General features: G+C 41.0%; 1 protein-coding gene across 1 annotated transcript in view; it reads right to left on the bottom strand.

The window, feature by feature from the left end:
- tmem114 (transmembrane protein 114) overlaps nucleotides 1-25,445 on the bottom strand; it is a 90,932-nt gene that overhangs the window by 37,898 nt on the left and 27,589 nt on the right. The window lies entirely within an intron of this gene.

Raw genomic sequence — 25,445 nt, forward strand, 5'->3', positions numbered from 1 at the left:
AGATAAATGCCTTTTTTTTAGGACATGGTAAAACTAGGCTTATGCTTTTTAACTACTTTGCACTCACATTAATTGGTATTCCTGTAGTTGACAGATTTTAAATATTAAAGTTGGCACCTGATACTTATAAGTAGCACCCTGATTTAAAGTAATTAATGTATTGTAGTATCTTGCTACAGTGCTTATAACCTTTGATGATCTGGGGCAGAGGATAAGACAAGTAAACAAAGTTCTTGAAAACTGAAAATCTATGGTTGTATTATAATTTCAATTACATTCACTAGCTCTTAAAACATATTTATTTATGGATAACTAAAAAAAAGTGTTTATTAAGGCATTAAAGATCCAAAGTTTATTGATTAAAGAAAATTAAGACTGTAGCCTATCTGTCATTTAAAATTCACATTTGGTGACAGGCAGTACAACATTGAAGAATCATTGACTATTAAAGCTTGATGTCATGGGTTTGGAAAGCAACTCAGCCAGTCCTGCTCTACTGAAGCACTGTCTCATTGAAAGGTGCAGAGACAGAAAAGAAATTATGTTTCATATTGTCACAGTCTAGCTGGGTGACCTACCATGTCTGGAGAACTGGAGGAGCTAGATGAGGATAACGTGGGTGGGAAATACCTTCTGAAAATCAATTACAACTTCGGATTTTGATATTTGGACTATAAAAAGTAATCAAGTATAAAGATAAATAAGTTACCAAATAACCACCAATCTCTTCTCATACACAATGAACACCCAGTAGACACCCAAGAAACTACAAATACAACATGCCAATGGTGAAATCAGATGTCCTCCCTCCACTGCCCATCCCATCCAATTATAAACAAGTAAAACTAAAGCATCAAAAGGTTGATTTCTCAGTCACCAATGCATCATCAGGAAACCCAGTTACTTTTGGTAGTTGCACCTCATTTTTATGCAGAAGGCAAACTGCGAGAGATACTGTTTCTTGACAACTTATTAGTTGGTTGGGTAGAACATGTGACAGCACAGTCATGGGCAGAGCTTGAATCACCAGTAGGTACAGGAAAGAATGTATTCCAAGCACCAGAAAAATTTAATGAACACAACCAACAGAATGAAATGCATAACTCCCAAAAGAATGAATTAATATGAGTCCCTTATATCATTCCAGCCTTCCCTACCTGTGCTAAGCACCCAATTAATCTGCTTTTTATTTGTTCACAGGATGAAGGTGTCACCAGCTATGCCAGCCTTTATTGTCCAGAGGGCAGTTAAGAGACCAGGTATGTTTCATTCCCTAAAGGACATTAGTGAACCAGGTGGTTTTTTATCATTAGTCACTTCATTCCAGATTTTTACTGAAATTAAGTTTCATCATCTGCGAAAGCAGGATTCAAACCTGGGTCCCCAGAACATTATCTGAATCTCTGGATTAGCAGGTCTCCAGCAATAATAGCACCAGACCATCACCTCTCCTAATGATTTAACAATCTCTGATTTGAAACCCTGTTCAAGGAATAGTGAGGCATGCTAATTAACACCAAATTTGTTTTAGGACGTTCCTGATATCCATTAATCATGAGCTAACTATTTATGTTAAACTCCTTCCTCTTTATGTGGATTAAAATTAGAACGGGCAGGCTTTTTGTGCCAGGATATCATTTTCCTTAACCTTTTTACACGTATTTCCCCATTTACATCTAAGATCAAAATAGCAGTGAATTAAAAATCACCAAGAAGTCAATGTGTTTATTCTGATTCAACTCATTACATGTCATCTTTCCTCCCAATTCAAGCATAAATAATTCTTCATAAGTGAGCATTGTTTTGATGCTAACTGTTGGAAGCCTAGTTGATCAATGCAAAATCAAAGCCCTGTTTGATCCTGTCTTCAGCACATGTTCAAATGTGCATGAAGCAAGAGATGCGAGACAGAGACTACAGACAGAAAGACTTGAATTTATACAGCAACCTCAAAATTACTCCAAGTACTTTACAGCCAATTAAATCCTATTGAACAGTACCCATTGATGGAAAATAGTAAACAAGCCAATTTCTGTACAGCATAAACATACCACAGTTGAGAGTATGGTGCTGGAAAAGCACAGCAGGTCAGGCAGCATCCGAGGAGCAGGAGCATCAATATTTCGGGCTTTAGCCCTTCATCAGGAATCTCCATAAAAATACCACAAAGTTAGTATAGTTCAGTAAGAGCACTGGGGAAAAACATATTAAAAAAGACACAGAAAGGACAAGGACGGGATTACTCAAATAAGATAGGTCAGTCATTACCTAATGTAGCCATAAGTCAGGGCCTGGTATAAGATTACTATAAAGATATAATAAATGGTGTCACTTTGAAATAAGCCTGATAATAATCCTTGTCTTGCTTTGTAATTTACTGTCCATCTCAAACACAAAACACATGACGTGGCAGAAAAATACATATAAAAGAAAAATATTTCCTGAGAAAAAGTACTTAATTATTTTTAAGGTAGCATCATTCAGAAGCAGATTTGACAGCTACAGCAATATTGCACCTATGTTCACAGATAAATCAAAGCAACTGCTTCTCATTTAACTTCCATCAAAATGCTATACATCATCTCTTGGTTATGCCTTAACCTACTCTTTGAAATCATCGCCACAAAGCATTAGGCCTGAACTATTAGTCCAGTGATGTTACCAGTACACTACCATCTCCCCAGGTGATAGCATTGTCTCTGAAATGCAACAGCCTCTGGGACACTGAACACAACTCAACACACAACATAACTATGTCTCAGCAAAAAAAAGAGTAAGGGTACAATTATGAATGCTGTGTTCTCTAAAATGTTCTGTCAACTGACAATAACTGTGTTACTCTTGTTGATAGGTGTACTGAACTTGTTTTTAATTACTCTTTTAAAACTTTGAATATGCTGAGGCAAACTAAGGGAAGCAGTAATGAAAAATATGCAGGGAAATGACAACAGCAGAAGCAGGATAGTACTGCCATTAAAAGTGTGAAAAAAGATTTGATTGCCCTATTCTTGACCCAGCAGCACAATCCTGAAAGGGAAACAGATATTGTTGGAGAAATTCAGCAGGTCTAGTATCATCTGTGTATAGAAAGCAGAGTTAACATTTTGAGTCCAGTGATCCTTCTTGAGCAATTTCTGTTTTTGTTTCAGATTTCCAGCATCCATAGTTTTTTGTTTTACTACTATCCTGAAAGGATTTGACCACTGGATGTTCTCATATCTGCCTCTTTCACAAGATAAGCTCTTCTAACATGTGAAATCACGACCTTAGACAAATGCTGCCATTTGGAATGCTATACCTTATGGTATCAGTTATGTTTGGGGCTCCAGGAAATAGAAACACCTGCTCCTCATGAATTTGAAAGAGTCATGTGAACTACTGCCAAATAGGTCAACCCCTCCAGAATTGCCATCCCTACTCCCTACCCTGCATCTACCATTCTGTAAGCCTGAATGACCCAGATTTTACATTAGCCCAGATCTATTGAATTACAGGGAAGTGTTTATTTAGTAGTTTCAGCTCTCCACCAATATGAGAATGAGATCCAGCCCATACAATGGATCACATCTCCTACTGGTACCATTGGACAGTCAACCAGGCAGCATTCTTCAGGCATGTGTCAAGGACAGTCTTTATGTGTTCCATTTACTGCTCCTGATGTGCAAGCTTGTAAGATATTTGACTTTTTTTATTCACAGAGCGAGTAGCTCAGTTAAATAATTCCAGCAGTAAGTTTTTGTGAGTTTTAAATTAAAGGTTAATCTGCTTGCCCTGAAAGTAATGCAATGTTCACTCACTCACATCTCATGTATGAAAATTATGTAGAAATGAAAATAATAGACTGTTAAATCTCATAATTATCTCAGTTCAGGGCTCATGGGCACAGTAGTAGTGTCACAACCTCTGTGCCAGGACCCCTATGTTCAAATTCAACCTGTTCCAGAGGTGTGCAATAACATTTGTGAACAGGGTGATTAGAAATGACAATATAACTATCTCAGTCTCTTTTGTGGCAGGTCTAAAGGTTATTAGATGTTCTGAAAAGTTCAGGAAGCAATTCAGAGAGGTTTCTCAGACTAATACTGAGAATAAGTGTGATTTTCTTATAAAAATAAGGTAGTTAGGCTCGGCCTGTATCCTCTCGAGTTTAGAAAAGTCAGAGTTGACTTTATTAAGACCCTCATGGGAGTTGACCAGATGGATGTAGAAAGGATGTTTCCTATTGTGGGAGAATCTAGAACTAGGGGTCACAGTTTAAAAATAAGGGATTACCCATTTAAAACAGAGGTGAGAAAAATAATTCTCATGAGGGCTGTGAGTCTTTGGAATTCCTTAACTCAAAAAGCAATGGATGCCATATTTTTATGGCAGCGGTAAATAGAGTCTAGATTACCAAAGGGATGAAAGATTATCAGGGATATGCAGAATTGTAAAGTTGAGATTAAAATCAGATCAGTCATAATCTTATTGAATGATAGAGCAGACTTCAAAGGTTGAATGGTCTACTCTTGTTCCTTGTTTGTATGTTTATATGAATTTGATGCTGTAAGATCATGATGAAGATCTTGTAAACGGAAGGATTCTTATTAGGCTCTGAGATCAAATTTTGACATCAAATTTCCAGGAGATTGTTCGAAATGAGCTAAAGTTGGGACAGTGTTCTTCATTAGAATCATCCACTTTTAAGGTATTGCTTGGCTGCTAGGCTCACTTGTAATTATTTTGATAGCTTTCTCTCCTTCCAAAAACATCTTCCTGATTTTAAAAGTTGGCAACAAAATGGTTCGTTCATCATGTGACTTTCACAAATTCAAGGTCCCTTTTCCAACCAAAGCTTGGTGTGTATGCTGATTCCAATGAGGTAAGGCAGCCTGCCCTTAATATGAAGCATGTGACCAAATATGGAATTTAAGATCCCAAGCAAAATTGGAATCATTAGAATCAGTGGCAAACTTCTTCATGGTTGGAGAATATTCATGATGACTGCACAATGTTCAGCACCATTTATGACTCCTCAGACAGGGAATCAGTCCATGTCCATATCCAGAAAGGACAGGACAATATTAGGTTGATAAGTAATATTCACATCACACAAATGCCAGGCAATTACCACCTCAACAAGAAAGAATCTAATCATCTCTCATAGAGTCATAGAGTCATAGAGATGTACACCATGGAAACAGCCCCTTTGGTCCAACCTGTCCATGCCGACCAGATATCCAAAACTAATCTAGTCCCACCCAGCCCATATCCCTCCAAACCCTTCCTATTCATATACCCATCCAAATGCCTTTAAATGTTGCAATTGTACCAGCCTCCACCACTTCATCTGGCAGCTCATTCCATACACGTATCACCCTCTGTGTGAAAAAGTTGCCCCTTAGGCCTCTTTTATATCTTTCCCCTCTCACCCTAAACCTATACCCTCTATTTCTGGACTCCCCGATCCCAGGGAAAAGACTTTGCCTATTTACCCTATCCATGCCCCTCATAATTTTGTAAACCTCTCTGATTGAGACATATAAGATTATTAAAGGATTGGACACTCTGGAGGCAGGAAACATGTTTCCGCTGATGGGTGAGTGCTGAACCAGAGGACACAGCTTAAAAACACGGGATAGACCATTTAGGACAGAGAGGAGGAGAAACCTCTTCACCCAGAGAGTGGTGGCTGTGTGGAATGCTCTGCCCCACAGGGCAGTGGAGGCCCAATCTCTGGATTCATTTAAGAAAGAGTTGGATAGAGCTCTCAAGGATAGTGGAATCAAGGGTTATGGAGATAAGGCAGGAACAGGATACTGATTAAGGATGATCAGCCATCCTTAATTGAATGGTGGTGCAGGCTCGAAGGGCAGAATGGCCTACTCCTGCACCTATTGTCTATTGTCTATTGTCCCTGACATTCAGTGTTATTAGCAAAATCCCACAGTTTCAAATATCATTGACAGGAAATGGGAATGTGAGTGAATTCTCAAATTAGGTCTGAATGTCCATCTTTCATTAGTTATTTGAGAAACTTAGCACTGTCTTCAGGCTCAAAACACCAAATGTCATTTGATAGCCCATTTGTGTCCAGTTTTTAAAGTACCAACAAAAAGTTCACAAAATGCTAGGCATAACACATAGAATACCCAATAGTTAAAATCTACCCCCTGAAAGCATTCAAGGAGTGATTAGTAACAGTCTCCCATAAAAAAAGACATTTGCAGAAGAAATCAATCCTTTTGTTCAATAAGTGAATCTCATCGTGACTAAGCTACAAACCATGGATTTTGGAAAAGAAAGGTTCTGTGTAATATGAAAACAAATAAATGAAAATATATTTATAAAGGCCAGTTTACCAACTCATAATGCTAGAAGGGGCGGCACAGTGGCTCAGTAGTTAGCACTGTTGCCTCACAGCACTAAGGACCCGGATTCGATTCCAGCCTCGGGCAACTATCTGTGTGGAGTTTGCACATTCTCCCTGTGTCTGCGTGGGTTTCCTCCGGGTGCTCCGGTTTCCTCCCACAATCCAAAGATGTGCAGGTAAGGTGAATTGGCCATACTAAATTGCCCGTAGTGTTATGTGCATTAGTCAAAGGGAACTGGGTCTGGGTGGGTTACTCTTCGGAGGATCGGTGTGAACTTGTTGGGCCAAAGGGCCTGTTTCCACACTGTAGGGAATCTAATCTAATCTAAGCACAAGGTATGCACTTCTATATGGGTTGTTCTGCGCATAACTTTAGAAAATGACCAGGAAACCCCCCCACATAATGACATTGTATTTGTTTTTTTTTGGGGTTGGGGGTGAAGTGGGGTACGAGGTTATACAGTTCTCCCAACAAATGTAAAATAGATGCACAAACAACCTCCAGAAACATTCATTCCCCAACCTTTTATATTAGACTGATTCAATGTAAGTAGTAAATAACCTCTAGCTAATTGGATAAATCAGAATGTAATCATTTGAGGTTTGCTCTTGAGGATTTATGATCAAATATAATTAGAACATGATAATGTGAGAAAAATATTTACTCCTCTGGACCCCGGAGCAGAATTTGAGGAAATTGTTCCCTTCTTCTGCTTCACATTTTATCTTACCCTATTCATTCTTTTGGTGATGATCGTATTATTTATTATTCACTGACTTCCTTAAAATTGAACACCTTAATATGCACAATATGCACTCTTCTGCGGAATGATCACCGGACTGAAACTTTAACTTTGATTTCTCTTCACAGATGCTGCCAGACCTGCTAAGCTTTTCCAACAACTTCTGTTTTTGTTTCTGATTTACAGCATCTGCAGTTCTTTCGGTTTTTATTACAGACAATATATAGTTCTGTTGTAATCAGCACTGAAATATTATGTCTATCTCTCTTTTGGTCTTCAATGGAATAGTGAAAATCATATTTCATTCAATTCTTCAAAGAATTTTCAATTTGCCACCCACCAGGCTAGAACTGATGTTGCGGATCCACTGACCATTAGTGAAAACAAGCAGTTTTCAATTGCGTTGATTTTTATTGAAATGAGTGTTGGCTCATTTCTTTAGCTGGAGCATAACAGGTGCAGCAGTTTCCTACAGAATACCAATTTCCTAATCATTAACTCCAGAAGTTCCATGTCTGCCCAAGAATTGAATATTGCATCCATACCTTGGATGTTCTTAAATAAAACTTAATTTTGATTCTTGGATATGATACAAGTTTGTTTTGTCAACTAATAGGATATCCAATTTTCTCCATTGCAACCTTTCTTGTGTCTAAAGTTAAAAATCACACAACACCAGGTTATAGTCCGACAGGTTTAATTGGAAGCACACTAGCTTTCGGAGCGACGCTCCTTCATCAGGTGATGAAGGAGCCTGATGAAGGAGCGTCGCTCCGAAAGCTAGTGTGCTTCCAATTAAACCTGTCAGACTATAACCTGGTGTTGTGTGATTTTTAACTTTGTACACCCCAGTCCAACACCGGCATCTCCAAATCATTTCTTGTGTCTCTCTCGCTTGGTCTCAACTTCTCCGAAGCTTCTGCCATTTTTCCTTCAATGTTCCAAATACACAATGCTACTTTCTAACTTACATCTGTACTGTGTTTAAATTAAAACTCATTGCACTGTCTCACTTCTGCATTTTTTTTACCAAGATCTAGTTATGTGGAGCTCCTTAACACCCTAGGAGTCTGTAAAGTTTGCAACTACTTAGTCACGGTGGGTAGAATTTTAGTATAATAAAATCAAAGTACTGCTGATGGTGGAGATCTGACCTAAACACAGAAAGTGCTGGAGACATTGAGAAGGTTTGGCAGCATCTATGGTGAGAGGAACAGTTTTAACATTTTGAATCCAATATGACTCCTCACTGGAACCCATAACGTTATGCTACCCTGCTGGCAGACTTGACAGTAGGAGGGGGCAAAGTTATAAATTTCTTGGTCAGCATTCCCACCCTATTTAGCCACTCCACAATTCAACAGTGTGACCAGTGACAGCTGGGCCAACCTCCCCTCCCTTGCCCAGGTGAAACATTTCAGTGACTAACTAATGATGATTTAAGGATCATTTCCCACCCAACCCTAATTTTTAAGCTGGCAAGAAGAGTTCTGCAGCAGGGATAATGCCTTGAATAGGATACTCTCAGGCCTTGAGGAGTCAGAGTAAGGCCTTCCAACATCAGGTACCTCCTACAACCTCTGCCCATTACAAGTGATCCTACCTCTCCACCAACATTGTAAAACCATGTCCTCATCGCCACTCCTAGCTGCAGACTCACCTCCCCTCCTCACCTTACACATCTACTTGGTCCTGGAATCCAGGGTCTGGATTTTCTCTGAGCCACCTCCATATAGGGATAGACAAGTCTCACTCCTTCTTAATATTATGAAGTTCAGACAGCTTTTTAAAGAGTCATTGTTTATGGTGCCACAAAGACGTCATGGACAAAAGTCTGTGTGAGCGAACCTTTTGAAAGATAATTACAAAAGGGTCATTTCACACTCCCTACATCAGGCTATGGCTCGTCATGACCGTGGCTCCTTATGGACCATCTGTGCCCACTCCCATGACTCCTCATGCCCCACATGCCTGTCCATTCTCCCCTAAACCTGATGAAATTTTCCTCCAACAGAATTTTTCATTTGATGTAGCAATGCTAATGTTATCCATTGTCACTTAAGAAACTGACTGTGACATTGTGATATTGAAGAATCCAACAGATATTTATGATAGCTAACTATATACAAATATACCTAAGTGTCTGGATTAATATTAAGCTATCAGGTTACAACAGAGGAGCATGCATCACTGGAGAATCATGCTTCAAGTTTTCCAAAGTAAGATGACCTTTACATCCTCAGGTCACATGTTACAATGTTGTACCAGCATCACAAGTGAATACTGACTGTGAGTACATTATACACAACACCATCCATCCCCTACGATTCTTCATGCCAATGGAACCCATTCAAATCCAGCCCTACCACCCCTCATGAACCTATCCCATGCCAGACCATGGTATGTCTGTGCACATTTGCCCACTAAACACTACATGGAAGCAGCAAGTGCTATGGTGATAGTGGATGTGTAAAAAGCTAAATTGATAAATTTTCACTAGTTGAAAACAAAACTGGTTTTCACTACAGCCTAACTAAATGTCAACCAACCAAACCTTTACAGCATCAAAAGCTGGAACTGCAAGAATATTAAACCTTGCATAAATAAACATTGGAAATTGACAGCAGGTATCAGAGCCAGAGTTGTCTAGCAAGCAAGTGCTCAGATGCTTTAACAGCATATTGGGCTCTCAGCCAAACCTCATTGTGGGATGCTCGAGAAGCCTCAGATTGTTGATGGAAAGCATAGCTTAGTATGGGGTATATGAAAGGCCATAAGAGGTGGGTGTGGGTTTATCAGCTGGCATGATTGTGATAAAGAGCCATGGGGGAATGGGTGGAAGGGCATGGATCAAGTGTGAGGGATGAGGGCTGAAAGGCCTTTCTGTTGGATTACAAAGGGGACAAAGTCCCACAAAACTGAGGGGAGCCTTAAACTTCCTGCCTGTGCACCTAGCAGCCCTTGTGGACATGCTTGAAGGGCTTTCCTCAGTCAGCCAATTGGACTGCAGCCACATCTTCACCTAGGAAAATACCATCCATGTGAGCACCTCCTCTCCGGGTTGATAGGCCAAGCCAGGAATCTTCCCAATTCCAACTCCCTAGCTCAAGAATGAAAGTCCAGGCCCAGGACCTAAACTCTGGAGACTGCTCATCGTCCGAGTGTGGCCTTTGGCATTTCAATAAAGTTGGCGAGCAGGTCTCTGAGATGGGACTTCCTCCAGAGTGATGAAGGGAAGTCCGATCACCATCCAGTTAGATGCCATTCTCTAATGACTCTTTGGGCTGTGGACTATGGAAAATTCCTGGTCCAATGTTTCAATATATGCTTTTTAACCTACATGGAGTTTTGCAGCATGGGTCTCAATTCTTGACTAAAAGCAAAGCACTGCACATACTGGAAATATGAAATAAAAACAAAATGTTCTGGAGAATCTCAGCAGGTCCAAAGAGTCATTATTGGCTCAAAATGTTAAGACTGAATCTCTCTCCACATCTGTTCAGTTCTTTAAAAACATACCTATATGGCTGAACAAATAGATTACCAAATGTATATTCAAAAAGCATATTTTGAATTGCAAAAAGACTGTTCAGGCAAACACAATCTAAGAAAACACCAATTTCAAATAGTACCCATGATTAGGTAAATATATTAAATACAAGTATTCCAGCCTAAATGGGAAATAAATACACTTTCATTTTGCTTTGAAGCCCAGGGGGGTTTATGTACTAAACTTCAGATCCTTCAGATAAAATATGCTTTTTGAATTTAAATTTGGTAATTCATTTGTTCAGTCATATAGGTACGTTTTTAAAGACCTGAACACATGCGGCTGTTTAGTAACCTTAATTTTCAGTTTGTAAACACAGGTCTCTGCTACCCTGCTGCTATTTTATAGGAGGGGCTAGTTACTATGGCAACCATGTGATTATATCTCTTGTTTGTGTCCAAGGGGAAATAAAAGTAAAGGAGTATAATCTCAGAGTTGCTTAAGGCATGCATAAAGGAACTAACAATAGAGAAAATGAGATCAAATGAAAGCAATTGAATTTTTTTTGCTCTTGGTGGGCTGCATCACATAATTCAGAACCAGGTTATGAACCACAGAGCAAAACTGGAAGTTGTAGAAGGATCGTGATCAATGACATTCTAGAAAATGATTAATTCCTTTCTTAAAGGATATTTCCCTCCTGCAACACAGACAGATACAACAGGATGAAATCTTTGTTATGTCACAAGGGTCAATATGGAAATCATGATGCATTTGTGTGCTCATCGGATACAGGGAATAGATCTGCAAGGAACTAAAATTAGGGGCACACATTAAAAATAAAAAAGTTTCCCATTTATGATGGAGATAAGGTAGAATTTCTCCTCAGAGTGTTTGGAATTCTCTCCCCCAATGAGCAGTGGAGGCTGGATCATTAAATATAGTCAAGACTGAGACAGACAGATATTTGATTGGCAAGGGTTCTGCAAGATTAGAGTGGTGCTGGAAGAGCACAGCAGTTCAGGCAGCATCCGAGGAGCAGTAAAATCGACATTTCAGGCAAAAGCCCTTCATCAGGAATACAGGCAGAGAGCCTGAAGGGTGGAGAGATAAGTGAGAGGAAGGTGGGGGTGGGGAGAAAGTAGCATAGAGTACAATAGGTGAGTGGGGAAGGGGATGAAGGTGATAGGTTAGGAGGAGGGTGGAGTGGATAGGTGGAAAAAAAGATAAGCAGGTAGGACAAATCATGGGGCCAGTGCTGAGCTGGAAGTTTGGAACTGGGGTGATGTGGGGGAAGGGGAATGAGGAAACTGTTGAAGTCTACATTGATGGGGTTGAAGTGTTCCGAGGTGGAAGATGAGGCGTTCTTCCTCCAGGCATCTGGTGGTGAGGGAGCGGCGGTGAAGGAGGCCCAGGACCTCAATGTCCTTGGCAGAGTGGGAGGGGGAGTTGAAATGTTGGGCCACAGGGCGGTGTGGTTGATTGGTGTGGGTGTCCCAGAGATGTTCCCTAAGCGCTCTGCTAGGAGGCGCCCAGTCTCCCCAATGTAGAGGAGACCGCATCGGGAGCAACAGATACAATAAATGATATTAGTGGATGTGCAGGTAAAACCTTGATGGATGTGGAAGGCTCCTTTAGGGCCTTGGATAGAGGAGAGGGAGGAGGTGTGGGTGCAGGTTTTGCAATTCCTGCTGTGGCAGGGGAAGGTGCCAGATGGGAGGGTAGGTTGTAGGGGGGCGTGGACCTGACCAGGTAGTCACAGAGGGAATGATCTTTGCGGAAGGCGGAAAGGGGTGAGGAGGGAAATATATCCCTGGTGGTGGGGTCCGTTTGGAGGTGGCGGAAATGTCGGCAGATGATTTGGTTTATGCGAAGGTTGGTAGGGTGGAAGGTGAGCACCAGTGGCGTTCTGTCCTTGTTACGGTTGGAGGGGTGGGGTCTGAGGGCAGAGGTGCGGGATATGGACAAGATGTGTTGGAGGGCATCTTTAACCACGTGGGAAGGGAAATTGTGGTCTCTAAAGAAGGTGTGTTCTGTGGTGGAACTGGTCCTCCTGGGAGCAGATACGGCGGAGGCGGAGGAATTGGGATTACGGGATGGCATTTTTGCAGGAGGTAGGGTGGGAAGAGGTGTAATCCAGGTAGCTGTGGGAGTCGGTGGGTTTGTAAAAAATGTCGGTGTCAAGTCGGTCGTTATTAATGGAGATAGAGAGGTCCAGGAAGGTAAGGGCGGTGTCAGAGATGGTCCAGGTAAATTTAAGGTCAGGGTGGAATGTGTTGGTGAAGTTGGTGAATTGCTCAACTGCCTCGCAGGAGCACAAGGTGGCGCCAATGTAGTCATCAATGTAGCGGAGGAAGAGGTGGGGAGTGGTGCCAGTGTAATTACGGAAGATGGACTGTTCTACGTAGCCAACAAAGAGACAGGCATAGCTGGTGCCCATACGGGTGCCCATGGCTACCCCTTTGGTCTGGAGGAAGTGGGAAGATTCGAAGGAGAAATTTTAAGGGTGAGGACCAGTTCGGCCAGACGAATGAGAGTGTCGATGGAAGGGTACTGTTGGGGACATCGGGAGAGGAAGAAATGGAGGGCTTGGAGGCCCTGGTCATGGCGGATGGAGGTGTAGAGGGATTGGATATCCATGGTGAAGATGTGGCGTTAGGGGCCGGGGAAACGGAAGTCTTGGAGGAGGTGGAGGGCATGGTTCTGCAAGGCAGGGGAACATAGAAATATGGAGTTTCGATCACAATCAGTTCCGCTGAAGTGTCTTACTGGATAATGAAGCAGTCTTGATGGGCCAAATGGCTTTCTTCCACTCATATTGCTCATGATCTTATTATTGTTTTGGTGCTCAATTGATTAGGGTGCTTTTAGAATATGGGTTTTGGTGCAATCACATGTACATTGCAGCTGCCTGATAGAGAACCATAACTTACTGATGCCATCACAGACCTGCTGCTGCATAATATATTCCAGAGGAGAGTGATCCTACTTGCCACCTAAGAGGTAAATTATTAATGGTGAAGATGGCAGTATAACATGTTGTGGCCTCAACTACTCACAGAATGGGTTGCAAAAAAGGCAAAGTTTCAGAGACCTCACTTGATCAGTTAAGGTACAAGTATCCATTGTTATATTATTTGGACCAGCTGGTAAAGTCAACAAAGCTTTTTTTTTCCCCTTTCACCTCACAATATCTTATAGCAGAATCAATATTTATCACGCATGTCCATTCTATAACAGGGAATAGTTTGCTGAAGCAAATTATACCTGCACCTCTCATCACACTCACTTCTTAAGAGGTTTCACTACCAAATATAGTCTATTCAGCAAGGAGAAGACAGAACCAAACAGTTAATACACTGGCAGATGTTTTCATGAATATCTCAGATAACTACAAACAGAATCTTTCCAGCCTCTGAACAATAAACACATTGGTGAGAAAGTTACGAAAATCACAAGATCAGCAGAAATGAGATTTTGAATTTAAAGACAAAGAGGCTGATTCTCGAACTAAGCTTTGAATGGCAAGGCAAAAATCTCTTGAATAAGCAGCAAGTGTGATCTGTGCTGCCTTCCACACTAGCCTGATTCATAAATGCAAAATGCAAGTAGAAAGTTGCACACTGATTCAAATTGTAAACAATGTGTGAATCTTCAAGGGGCAATTGCATTAATAAAGCACTTATGCAGTACATGTTGAGGTGATCTGTAATCTGAAATGCATGCAATGTCCATCTGTGTGGGATACAAATCCTGGACCGCAGGCAATCTTGACCATGTGAGTGGTCATTGCAGATTGAAAATGGTCATCTCTGTAAAGTAAAAATAATGACAGGAGACCTTTAAAGAAGCACCCGTGGGCCCACCACAATCCACAACGATAATCCAAGATCTCATAAACTGCACAAGGGCATTGAGCAGGTTTCCTCCCACTTTGAATTGTAAGTCTTTCTAACAAGCTCTTAAATGCAATGCTGCCTTTCTTGTGTGATGCGAGAGATGGTTTGGAGCTGGTGGAAACAAGATAACAGTAAAGATACAGCGCTCACAATCTTCTTATGTATGGATGTGTATTGTGCTGCATTCATTGCAATAAGGTCCCTTTGTCAAAGGTGCAAACAGAGGCATTCCATGGCCTTTTTGTTGGAGTCTTCCATGTCCCACTGTCTGGAGGATTATCCTAAACAGTTACTTCTGAGTGATGTGAATACTGACTATTCACTTTACTAAAGCCTGGTGTGTCTCCTGCATTGGTTCTTTGGAACAGTAAACAATGAATCCTCCCACAGCAGGGGTCATTGTCACTGTTGATGTGGCACAACAAAGGTGCAGAGAAATGGAAGATAACTATATGTATCAGGAAGCCCAGAACCAGCAGCAACCTTCAGTAGATGCCAAACAACTTCCACATGAAGAGATCAGAGCTGAAGTTCCCCTCAGAATGCACAGGAAGAACAGGAGGCCCAGAGACTATTGTCCATGATGTCATTCTCTCCAGATGAGTGAGGCACAATGTCAGCAGTTGATGAGGATGTCCTGGGACATTGTCAAAAAACTAGACCAACATCTGGAGCAGACCTGTGATCTGAAGAGGTGAGTGGCCATTAACAAGACAGGTGAACTAAATCTTCATGCAACTGGTTGCTCCCAAGGATTGATGGGCACTTGCGTGGAATCTCCCAATCCTCAACCCACAAATGCATCAATGCTGTTACCGATGCAATTTGTGCAAGATCACCACTCATCATCTCATTCCCCCATAAAGAAGTCAGCACTGCAAGCTAGGCTTTAGTCTTTGCCAACATAGCTGCCCTCTCCCATGTGCAGGTCACTTTGGACTGTACACACATCACACTGACTGCATCATATCATGAATAGAAAATTCCACCCATTATTGTACAGATCACCTGTGACCATCAGAGAAACGTTTATGAAGTCCAAGGTATGTTGAGACTTGCCACGATGGCTGTATCCTTGAGAACTCTTAGTTTTCTGCTTCTTTTCTAGGACCAGATGCCTTACAAAGATGGTTACTGGGAAACCAGGGCTACTCTCTGCCACCATGGCTGATGACTCCATTGTGAAACCCCTCATTTGAGGCCGATTTTGGATTCAGTGCAGCCCATTCTTTGACCAGAGCAGAGAATATGCCTGCTGAAGGTGGGATTCCAATGCTTGGATCAATCTGAGGACCCAGACCCAATGTATCACATAATCCTAACACTGTGATGCTCTCCACAACTGAAGCAGGCAAAGAGATGTGGTGGATTCTGCAAAGTCACTGGATCAAAATCCTAAAATCCCTTCCTCATGTGATAGTGTACCACATAACATGGACTGCTGCTGTTCTAGAAGCTGCCTCACCACCACTTTCTGAAGGATGGGCAATAAATGATGTCTTTATCAGTGACATTTGAAGATCAAACAAAAGTAAGATTGATTAAAAAAAACTCCTAATATCTAAATAAATAGTTTAAATTTGTGATTATATTACAGGAAAATGGCTCAGTTCATAAAATCTAAATGGAATTTGGCTGAATTAAAAGACTAATATCATTAGTTATCATGGAAAATCCTTCCAATTTTTTTTCCATTTGTGATTCTAGATTTACTGGGTTCTGATTAAGGTCATTAATCTGAAATATTTTGTGGGATGTGGGCATCACTGGCCAGTGGTGTGTATTTTCTACATGATGCACTGCAGAAATTCACCAAAGATCCTCAGACAGCACCTTCCAAACCTACAGTGACTTCCATCTAGAAGGACAAGGGCAGCAGTTATATGGGAACATCACCACCTTCAAGTTCCCCAGCAAGCTACTCACCTTCCTGACTTGGAAATACATTACCATTCCTTCACTGTCACTGGGTCAAAATCCTGGAATTCCCTCCCTCACTGCATTCTGGGTCAACTCACAGCAGGTGGACTGCAGCGATTCAAGAAGGCCGCTCATCGCCACCTTCTCAAGGACAACTAGGGATGGACAATAAATGCTGGCCAACCAGCAATGCCCACATCCCACAAAATGAGTTTTAAAGAATATTTCAGATCACTAACCGTCATTTGAGCCCAGTGAATCTGGAATGAAACAAATTTCAACACATTGTAAAGAATGTGTTGAAAAGAAAACAGAAGTACTTACTGAAATATAAGACTAGCTCAGCAAAAGGAATTTAAAAAGCTACAAAAAAATGATTTCTCACCCTATGACTAGACCACATAGATTCAAAGCACATTCACAAGTTGTCAATAAAGAGGGTTGTAAACTTGTTGGAATTGCTCTGTCAAAATTACTTGTTAAGTTTCTTATTGAAATGCTGATCAATTCTATTTACAAGCCAAGCATTTAATCAAACACATTGTTTTCATGGATGCATAACCCGTGGTGCTATTCATGCATTTGGCATCGATTTATCATTTCACAATGCACCTAGTGAGAAGTGCTCGCCATGTCACAGCTGACAATAGTCAAACTGATCTCTCACATCTCGTTGCGTACATTTGTGGTGCCACACTACCAGAAGGATGGGCAGGCTTTGGAAAGGGGATGGAAAAGCTTTACTAGGATGTTGCCTGACTTGAAGGGTATGAGCTATGAGGACAGATTAGACAAACTAGGTTTGTTTCGTTTGAACGTCGGGGGTGACCTGATGGAAGTTTTATAGAACAATGAGAGGCATGGATGATCGGAATTTTTTGCCCCAGGGAAGAGATGTCAATTACTAGGAGACATAGGCTTCAATAGAAGGGGGAAAGTCTAAAGGAGATGTAAGAGGCATTTTTTTTACACGTGAGTGGTATGCCTGGAATGCACAGCCAGAGGAACTGGTAGAAGCAGGTATAACAGCAGTGCTTAAGAGGCAACTTGACAGATACATGAATAGGCAGAGAATTCATTCATTCATTGGCAGTCCCTTACAAAAGAGGACTCTCTTCCACTCTCAGGGTCCATAGGTGGCTATACAGACTGATGCAGCTACCGCAGGTTCTGTTACACTGACAGTAGTCACAGGATGGGGTGGGTGGAATGTTGGTGTGCCAGCGCACTCCTTTCACGGTATTCACCTGGCTTACTCTTTTTCCCAATGGCAAGTCTCAAGGTGCTCAATGCCTTCCCGGATGCTCCTCCTCCGCTTTGGACGGTCTTGGGCCAATGATTCCCAGGTGTCTGTGGGAATTTCACACTTCACCAGTGAGGCCTTCAGGGTATCCCTGAAGCACAATCTCTGTCCATCTGACGCTCGCTTGTTTTGAAGCTGGGAACGGAGCATCTGCTTGGGGAGTCTTGTGTCGGTCATGTGGACAATTCACAGCCAATGGTCAGTGCCTCAATGATGGGGATGTTGGCAGGAATATGAGGGATATGAACCACGTGGAGGCAAAAGGTTTTAGTTTAGAAAGGTATCATGTGTTGGTGGGCTGGAGGGCCTGTTCCTGTGTGGTAATATTCTTTGTTCTCTTTGCTCTTTGTATTTATTGTGACTCTCAGCTTTTCTCCTGGCTGTATAAGCTCAGCGACACTCTTAGAAATAAGAAGCTGTAAACAAAGATTTAATTGTCTAAAAACTGGAAATGCATATGTATATAGTTTTAAAGTTATGTTCTCTAAACATTCTGTACACTGTTCCAGAACCATGCATTTCTGCAACTACATTTGGTTTCCAATCTGTAAAATCCTCTCTGGATATCATGTACATGCAGGCTATTTCCTGGAGATCTCATGGAGATGTACAGCTATGACCCACAAAATATTATCAAGTACAGATGTTTGGTGTATATTCCAAATCGACAGCTGATCAGTTCTATATTTGACTGCCTGGCCTCACTTAAATGCCACTTCCCTATTGGCAATGTCTCTAAAGAAGACTCAGAGCAGAAGCCAATAGACAGAATGAGATTCTTATGGGAGAAATTCCAAGTCAAGGGAGGCACAACTTTACTTTAGAGGCAGCAAGAGCATTGTTTTACCCCCTGTCCTCACAAAGGGATGTTTTAATTAACTTATAGTGCAGTTCTGAAGAAAAGCCCAATCAGATTTGGCACACTAACTTTTGTCCACAGATGCTGCCAGACGTGCTGAATTTCTCAGCACTTTGTTTTTACTTCACGTTTCTAGCATCCTCCATATTTTTTTTTCATGGCCTGAAGGACCTTTTCTGTTCTCAGACTAGTTAATGACCTGCTTCAGTCTCCCCCATTGACAATCCACAACAGCCTCTCTGTGCACTATTACACATCTTGGACATTGCTGTGTGTAAAGAACGTATTCCACTTTAAAAACTCAATATAATTACATTTCCAGTCTCCATACAATTAAAAAACTGCTCATAGCTTCTCCTGGGGAGAATAAACTTGTCAGTAATTCTTCCATCAAAATTGCTGATTTGGTTTCTTGTTATAAAACTGATTAATGATATTTACAAAGCCTGGAATTCAATCAAATATACTGCTTTATAGAATCTTATTCTGTGAAGCTACTCATATATTTCTACAGATTTATCTCTCTCTGATATATTATTAAAAACCGCACTTATAGATGTTATTAAACACTTGTGGAGCAGATGGAACTTGAACCTGGGCTCCTCACTCAGATATAGGAACGCTACTAATATACTAGAAGAACTCTCATTATCTCTCTTTGAGGATATTTTCCAATCAAGCTGTTGAGAGATGTTATTACAAATCTTTAAAACAGATGGGACTTGAATCCAGACTTCCTCGCTCAAAGGTAAAGATACTACTGCTGAGCTACAGACAGTTATGTCTCTCTAACCTGTTTTTTTTGTAAACCACTAATCCACACCAGTAGTCACCCACGTAGTCATTTACATTATGGAATCACGGAATTCCTACAGCGTGAAAGCAGGCCATTCAGCCCATCAAATCCACACCAACCCTCTGAAAACCCCACCCATCCTGGTAATCCTATATTTCCCATGACCAATTCGCTTGGCCTGCACATCCCTGGACACAATGGGCAATTTAGCATGGCCAATTAACCTAACCTACACATCTTTGGACTGAGGGAGGAAATTGGAGCACTCAGAGGAAACCCATGTAGACACAGGTATATTATACAAACTCCACACAGACAGTTGCCCACAGGTGGAATCGAACCCACCTCCCTGGTACAGTAAGGCAGCATCAGTAACCACTGAGCTACCTTGCTGCCTGGTGGATTTTTTAAAAATGCAAAGCCTGTTCAGATCAATGCAAACCATCAAAACTGAAGTGACGGGGCGGGGAGTGGGTGTAGGGCAAGGGGCAGGGACTAAATTAAAATGGAGTTAGAGGGGCAAAAGTACTGTATCCCCTGAAGTTCCCATCTCTACCTTCTCCAATGATACCCAACTTATTTCCCTTGATGGTCTTTGACTGTATTGGGTTCAATAGATCCCTAATTTACATAACTTTACTACACCTGCTTTTGATAACTGTCTCAGCTGCCTATAAAATGCTACAGACTGGAAATAATTGGAATTAGGGTAAGTACTTAACCTACTTATTTGTAACCACTGATAACTTTTCATCTGCTTCCACAACTTAACTGAGCACATTAAAACCTTCAATAAAACCATATTTGGCCTTCATTTAAACAGTGTTAGATTAGATTAGATTACTTACAGTGTGGAAACAGGCCCTTCGGCCCAACAAGTCCACACCGACCCGCCGAAGCGTAACCCACCCATTCCCCTACATTTACCCCTTTTCCTAACACTACGGGCAATTTAGCATGGCCAATTCACCTGACGTGCACATTTTTGGACTGTGGGAGGAAACCGGAGTACCCGGAGGAAACCCACGCAGACACGGGGAGAATGTGCAAACTCCACACAGTCAGTCGCCTGAGTCGGGAATTGAACCTGGGTCTCTGGCGCTGTGCTAACCACTGTGCCACCGTGCTAATAAGCTTCCATTCCATATTGGACTGATACCTGGAATTCCAGCATTAAATTACAAGGAAAAATTACCAATTTCTGACATTTCTTAAGCCAGTTTTGTCATTAAGTGCAATGAAGGCTGATCTTCACCTAACTCCATACACTTTAATGTAACAAAATCTCAGTTTCAAAATTAATAATTGATCTGGGAGTGTTTCCTTGTTTCATTCCTTAAAGATCTGGCTGTAATTACTAAACCACAGTCCTGGTCTTAGTTTCTGCAACTTGTAGATATAGAGTAACTAGAGAGAAACTATCTGTTCCCCTTAATATCTTGGAAAACCTGAATCAAATCAGATTTAAACTTCTGAATTCCAGGGAATTTAAATTTAAATTACTAATCCATCCTCGTAATGTAATGCTGAAAATCCCAGTATATCACTCCAGTAAGTCTATACTGCAATCAAATCAAGGGGTATATTATTTCCAAAATATGCTGCCCAGATGGGCAACATGGTGGCACATCAGTTAGCACTGCTGCCTCACAGCGCCAGAGACCCGGATTCAATTCCCGCCTCAGGCAACTGTCTGTGTGGTGTTTGCACATTCTCCCCGTGTCTGCGTGGGTTTCCTCCAGGTGCTCCGGTTTTCTCCCACAGTCCAAAAATGTGCAGGTTAGGTGAATTGGCCATGCTAAATTGCCCATAGTGTTAGGTGTAAGGATATGGGTGAATAGCTCTTCGAAGAGCCTGTTTCCACACTGTAAGTAATCTAATCTAATCTAAACTATGCAACAGTGTATAGTGAACTGAGAAATGTTACCTGCTCCAGCCTGAAAGGAGTTCACACAGATATGCTCACGGTCTCCATTGATTATTTGTTGTGGTATTGCCAAGCAACACTGATTAAGTAACATGGATTCAGTTCATTTGAAATCTAATCCAGATTTATTTAAAATCACATGCTACAACTTGCTCTTCCAGGTGATAATGTATGCAGCCTCTTTCTATTCTTGACACTACATGATAGGCAATTATGAGGGTTCAGCCTCGTCCTTAGCTCTTTAGCTCAATATTAATGGAGTAGGATGCACTAGCCATCATTAAAGCTACTTAACCTCTTTATGAGGCTTCAGTTCTGCCTGGAACATTCAGTAAATGACCATGTGCAGTTTCTGGGTATAGCAATGACATTGAAGCACGGTTTTTGCTGAAGTTGAGGGAGGAGAAATACTCCCTCTAGACGTTGAGTTGATAAGGCCTCTTGCTGAGAGACTTCCCCTTCAAGCAGCTCATCCTGCTGTGCTTCATCTCTGTTCATTCTGCCTGTCATGCAACAAGAATGCAAACTGCACCCGTGTCTGGGAGTAAGTGATCAGAACTGGATCCGCGAAGATCTTCAAATTGTGCCACATTATTCGTGTAAACTTCAGTAACTTTAATAAGCAGTAAAAATCACTGGACATTTTTATAAGCTCAGCAAGAGCTGACAGAAATCAGTTAGCTACTGACCTGAAAGTAGATCATGAACTCTATAAATTACAGCTGCTGAATGCATGTTCGGTTTTGAGAAGTTAAAAGCATCAGCTGTAGTGTTCAGATCAAAAATCAAAACATTGATATCAAATCATGCAGAACTGATGTCATCATCTGCCTGCTCTGCATATCTCCAGTGCACACACACCCTACGCATATTAATGACCAAGCTGGCATCCCGTACAGCTAACACTGGAATTGTACCATTTTAGACCCAAAATGACATGTAGTACCAAATGTATGGGCACTATCAAATGAACATTGCATTCCATGTTTACTTTGATCTGTTTTTTCACACCAGAACACAAATAAAAATTAAACAATTTAAGTTTTTATTCAATTTTTAATTTGGTTTTGTATGTCAGTTTGATATCTTCAAATATACAGACATTTTTAAAGCTGAATAAATAATGTAAAATATTTCAAAGAGTCAATAATAAATCATTTACAAGTTAATCTCTAATGTTGACTTAAATTATGCATATTCATCAATATTTTTCTTCAAAGGAGTCAGAATAGAATAATGAAAAATATTTGGCATGACCTTTCCACCATACAGTGTATGCGTACTAGAGATCCTCCTTACCACGGCATTAATATCCTGAGCAATTTGCACATACAGGAACTGATAATGTGTTGGTGTAAATTAGCAACATCTATGAATGATTTACACTATATAGAGAGGCCTGGTTTAATTAGACTTAATTAGAACATTCTTCCATCAGGTCCCAGTCCTATGTGTTATGACATCATCCAACATCACTGTTGGTGCAGTCTAACTACTAGAACATCAGTATTAATCCCAAATACTATGCTCACCATCAAACCATATTAATATCCCTGACTGGCTTGCTGGTGGATCCAGTGCATTCTTGTCACAATTGTAATTTATCGTCCTGTTGGCACAGTACTGGTGGTCTTCTTTCTCCTATCCCTTTATCAGTGCTGCCTGAGATCTTTTAGAAATTTCTCGCAGATCACATACTGTCTCTGATGCCTTGCATTAATGTTGATTATTCTGGCAGCAGTCGCCTATGCCTTCATTCTGCAGATTTTCTCTAATCCAGTTGCATTTACCCCACCACAGCTTCTTCAATCATTAAATAATACATAGAAAATCAACATTCCTTCTGCAATCCTTTTGTGTCTGTCTTCTCTGCAAGTTTGCCTTCCATAGTACTGAACTCATATAAGCTGCTTCCTCAGTAGCTATGGGTTGGCTGGTGATAAACTGCTGACCTAAATTGAGAAGCCTCCAGTTGAATTTTGAGGGCAAATTTGAATAGCTCTGGATCTAGAGCTGCTGTTACGGCACTCAAACCAGTGTCAGATTTCCTCACTTTAGCCTGGACTATAGCAGTCTGGGATATCTGATGACTTGCTGTACCTGCATATTAACTTTTTGTGATTCATTGTATCGATCTATTGAACACACATGAATCCTGAACTTATTGAACTCCACTGATTCCTAGTTTCCCAACAACTCCAATTTAGAATGTTCATATGCAAATTGAAATCTTACTGAGATTTTGCTGATCTCTCTGTAAGATCCTCTTCTTGTTAATGTTCCTTCTGCCGCAGGCTTTTCTTCTTCATACTCTTTCAGCTTGTTATGTGAAGCTGACAATGACATAGATCAAACTCTTGGGCACCGCTTTACTGTTTCAAACCACTTGCTGCATGAAAAATATATTTTTAATGTTGCCATTGCTTTTTTTATTAACCGATTACATTAAATCTCGCCACAAGTAGTCCCTGCGCTGGCAAGTTCCATATTTTAACCAATTTCCTTCTGAAAGCCTGACTAGATTTATAATAGACAGGCAGGAGGCTGGAGGCTGGAAGAACACAGCAAGCCAGGCAGCATCAGGAGGTGGAGAAGTCGACCTTTTGGGTGTAACCCTTCTTCAGGACCTTCTTCGACACGAAATTTATAAACAAGTATCTTATATTTCAGTCCCCACAAGTGGAGATATCTTCTCCACCCATCAGACGCTTTCATTATTTTAAAGACATCTATTAGGTCATGCCTCAGACTTCTATTTTCTTGAAATATGCCTCTACCTATTCAATATTTCCTGACAGGTATAACATCTCAGTTCTGTTATCCTTCTCGTTAATGGAGATTCCTATCCTGCTGGTATCATGTCATCTGTGAAATGCAGTTTCTCAGAGTTCAATTATTAAAGCAGTTCTGACCTGACTGCAATTTCTTACACCATTGTATTTATAAAAATGAAGTTGTACACGTTACTAGAATTTTGTGCAGTCACTCCAAGGACAGATGTTGCTCGGAATTTTCTGAAAATGTGTATTGGCACTAATGTACAGAATTTATCATAACATTTATACCAGAAGGATTAATTCTTCATTGACTACTACCAAATCTATCCTTTCTTGTCCTCTTTTACTAATGATGGCGGTGAATTATCATGTTGTGTTGACCACTTAATCTCCACAGGAACCCACAAAAACAGGCATGAACAGTACTTGTGTCATTTTTATGGCATTTTCACTGCTTTTCTACAAAATGAACAACAAAAATGAACAGCTCCACTGTGTTCTGTCAAAGTTGAAGTGCAGTGACTTTAATATTGAACGCTCCAGAACCATACTGGAAATGGCCTCAGGTGGTCTCCTGCATTTACTTAGTTAAAACTCACACAACACCAGGTTATAGTCCAACAGGTTTAACTGGAAGCAAACTAGCTTTCGGAGCGACGCTCCTTCATCAGGCGGTCGCTCCAAAAGCTACTGTGCTTCCAATTAAACCTGCTGGACTATAAACTGGTGTTGTGCGATTTTTAACTTCGTACACCCCAGTCCAACACCGGCATTTCCAAATCATGCATATATTTAGATAGTGTAGATCAGAGTAAGCAACCACCCTGCTGAAAAGAGGCAGGCTGCTGATTAACACATTTAAATTGGGCTACTACACATAGTTAGGATCCTGATTTAAAATGTTTCCTTGAGTTTGGAAGTTCAGCAGTGAGTTAGTAGTGAGAATTGTCACTTGCCCCCAGCTAACACTTCCTGCACACTTTCAGTGGATCAAGAGGAGCAGGAATGCTGGGCTTTTCAAGTAAGCTAGCAGCCTCTGGCAGATTTAATTTTTACCCTTCTGCTGCAGGCTTTTCTTCTTCATACTCTTTCAGCTTATTAGGTGAAACTGATAATGACACAGATCAAACTGTTGGGCACTGCTTTACTGTTTCAAACTACTTGCCGCATGAAAAAAGATATTTTTAACATCGCTATTGCATTAAATCTGTGCCCTTGCCGCAGCACCCCCTTTCCTTTGATTATATCATAATTGTAAATTTCCCTCTCCTTTCCAATTGCCAACTTCTTACCCAATCCTAATTATTCACAGGAAATTCCTTACCTTCCCTGTGCCAAACTCAGTAATAACTCAATTCCCACCTAAATACCTTGACTGA

The sequence above is a fragment of the Chiloscyllium plagiosum genome, unplaced genomic scaffold (assembly GCF_037043375.1).
Source record: "Chiloscyllium plagiosum isolate Xiang-an unplaced genomic scaffold, Cpla_swu_hap1 HiC_scaffold_20, whole genome shotgun sequence".
In the NCBI taxonomy this organism is placed as follows: domain Eukaryota; kingdom Metazoa; phylum Chordata; class Chondrichthyes; order Orectolobiformes; family Hemiscylliidae; genus Chiloscyllium; species Chiloscyllium plagiosum.